The sequence below is a fragment of the Megascapheus bottae genome, chromosome 12 (assembly GCF_031878675.1).
Source record: "Megascapheus bottae isolate mThoBot1 chromosome 12, mThoBot2.hap1, whole genome shotgun sequence".
NCBI lineage: Eukaryota > Metazoa > Chordata > Mammalia > Rodentia > Geomyidae > Megascapheus > Megascapheus bottae.
In genome coordinates, this window is record NC_143520.1 from 59934837 (window position 1) to 59938181 (window position 3345).

General features: G+C 38.8%; 1 pseudogene; it reads left to right on the top strand.

The window, feature by feature from the left end:
- The first annotated feature begins 1365 nt into the window (after positions 1-1365).
- LOC150056626 (general transcription factor IIF subunit 2-like) lies at positions 1366-2277 on the top strand (annotated as a pseudogene).
- The last annotated feature ends 1068 nt before the right edge of the window (positions 2278-3345 follow it).

A 3345-nucleotide genomic window follows, 5' to 3' on the forward strand; every position in this document is an offset into this window, starting at 1 on the left:
TTTACATCCCTCTGATCATCTATGGATTTCTTTACTATAGAATTAAATCCCTGCAAGTGTGTCTTATAAGAGTGCTATAAATAAGAGTGCTAAAGGATTATCCTTTTGTCTTAAACTCTCCCTGCTATGCCTTAATTTGTTTCATATTAATTCAGGTGCAGTAAACCTATAATGAAAAATGTGCATTAGAAATAACAGTATATAATGGACAAGACATGGAAAAATGTATTACATACATAGTGTGATTCTTATAATAATTATGTCATCTTATGTAAATGAAACTAATTAGCCCTATGCTGATGGCTCACATCTGAATTCTGGCTCCTCAGGAAGCTGAGATCTGAGGATCACAGCTTACCCACTAGCACAACGATGTCCATTGCAGCACTATTTACCATAGCAAAGATATGGACCCAACCCAGATGCCCCTCAGTAGATGATTGAATAAACAAGTTGTGGTATTTATACACAATGGAATTCTATGCTGCCATCAGAATGAATGACATCACCCCATTTGTAGGGAAATGGAAAGACTTAGGGAAAATCATATTGAGTAAAGTAAGGCAGACCCAAAGACTCAACGCTTTACCTCATTTGTAATAATTAGTACAAACCTTGAACTCTCCTAGCAGAGGATTACAATAGTTCAAAACCTAGATACATAAGGCCACATAGGGGGCCGGGAGTTTGGCCTAGTGGTTAAAGTGCTTGCCTAGCATGCATGAAGACCCGGGTTCTTCGGTACCACATACATAGAAAAAAGCCGGAAGTGGTGCTGAGGCTCAAGTGGTAGAGCTCTAGCTCTAGCCTTGAGAAAGTCCAAGGACAGTGCTCAGGCCCTGAGCTCAAGCCCAGGACTGGCAAAAAAAAAAAAAAGGCCATATAGGATGAGGCTAAGGATATAGAAACAAGAGCTATATAATGTGTGGTTGTTGTTCTTAGTATACTGTGTTATTTCTCATCTCTTTTGTTGTCCCTTGTTTATTCTCATATTGTTACAGTATCTTACCTTGTTATCTGGTATATTGTATATACATTTATTTGTTTATTTGAAATAGGAAAGGGAAGGGGGAAAACAAGATGACGGGAGGGGGTCGGGGGTCAGATATGGGGCCAAAAACATGAGAAGGGGTATCAATTTGTGTGAAGTAATGTACCTTTTATCTGGCCAATATAACTGTAACTCTTCTATTAATTACAATAAGAATATATATGAAAGGGCTTCCTTGTAGCCTGCTGAGGTGAACACCACCAGATATTCTCCCGGTGTGTGGTGGCGGGCTTGGTGCCAGGACCCTCGCTCCATAGCTCTTCATCTCCTGGGGTCTCTGTTCTGCCCGTCGCGCCTGCACTGGCAACAGACTCATGGCCAGACGCGGGGAACTCCACCTGATAGGTGCCAAGCAAAACACGAGCTTGTGGCTGGTCAAGGTTCCTAAGTATTTATCACAGCAGTTGGGTAAAGCCCCTGGAAGAGGTGAAGTTGGAAAACTGCGGATTACCAAGACTCAAGGAAGAAATGAGGTGTCATTTACTCTGAATGAGGAACTTGCAAATATTCATGACATTGGAGGGAAGCCAGCTTCTGTCAAAGCTGTTAGAGAACATCCATTTGTCTTACAAAGTGTTGGAGGACAAATATTAACAGTGTTTACTGAGAGCTCATCAGATAAACTGTCATTGGAAGGAATAGTACTACAGACATCCGAATGGACTGGCTGCCAGTGAAAACTGCATGAGATTAAAGAGGTTGGCCTCAAACAGAACTGGGGAATGTTTTCAGTTTGCTGGAGGACTTGTCACCAGGACAGCCATCTCTGTTTGGGGCTTAGCGGGCAGATCCGGCCTAGTTGAATTTGTTGAAACTCTGTTCTGAAGATTTAACGCTGGATGGAGAAGATTGCAAATAGAAGAATCTTCCAAATTTGTAAGGTTATCACAACAACTGGACAAAGTTGTAACAACGAACTACAAACCTGTTGCTAATCATCAATAAAATACTGAATATGAAAGGAAAAAGAAAGAAGATGGAAAACGAGCTCAGGCTGATAAACATCATGTTTTTGATATGCTTATCTCAGCCTTTGAGAAACATCAGTATTATAATTTTAAGGATTTGGTGGACATCACAAACAGCCTGTGGGATCCTTGAAAGAAATCTAAAAAGAAATTGGTATTCAGAATGTCAAAGGAATCCACAAAAACACTTGGGAGCTGAAGCCCGAGTACAGGGATTATCAAGTAGAAGAGAAGAGAAAAGAGACTGAGTGCCGATAAGCAGGAATAGTGGGACCACTGCTTGAGCACCCTGTATAAATAGGAATAAAACAACTGGTATTTTCACTTCTCTCAGTAAATTTTTTAACATTTATAAATCTATAATGTTTCTTAAGTGTTTTTATTTTAAGTGTTAACTTTTAAAGTGTAGCATTAAGAAATTGTTCTTAGATGAAAATTCTGACCTTCCTGCATCTCTGAGAGACTCAGGTAATACACATCTGAATTGAATAATACAGTAAGGCAGAAAAGATCAACCACAGAACTAAAGAGCCCAAGTCTCCATCTCTGGAATTGGTGAAGAACAAAGCTGTTTCACATTGAAAAAATACAGTAATAAAGGAGAATTTTCAACTTGCAATATATATATATATATTTTTTTTTAAAAATCTACCCTACTTAAAGTTTATGTGACTCTTATCTTCAATAAACAAGCAGAAAACCAATAGTGTGGCACTCAAAGTGGTAGAGCCTCAGCCTTGAGTTATAAAAGATTGGGGACTATGCCCAGATCCCAAGCCTAAGCCCCATTACTGGCAAAAATATTAAAAAAAATAAATTATTGTATTGTATGATTTCAAGCTCTTTGATTGTTCCATTGCAATTCAGTAATTTTCTTCTAATAGTTAACTCTTCTTCTTTTTTTTTTCCAGTCCTGGGCTTGAGCTCAGGGCCTGAGCACTGTCCTTGGACTTTCTCAAGGCTAGAGCTCTACTACTTGAGCCTCAGCACCACTTCCAGCTTTTTTCTATGTATATGGGACCGAGGAATGGAACCCGGGTCTTCATGCATGCTAGGCAAGCACTCTACCACTAGGCCAAACTCCTGGCCCCTTAACTCTTCTTTAATTAGCTACTTTATATGCAGAGATATATACTCATATGCTACTTTAGTGATATTAGTATACATTTAGTATACTTTTCAGTATGCATTTAACTTCCAAAATTACTGAGAAATAATTGTTCTTCCAGAAATAAAATAATTCCTATATACCCTCTCTCTATTCTCCACAAGTGTCTATAACATTAGTGCTGGCAAATATCACACTATGGTTTACAAATTATTTTT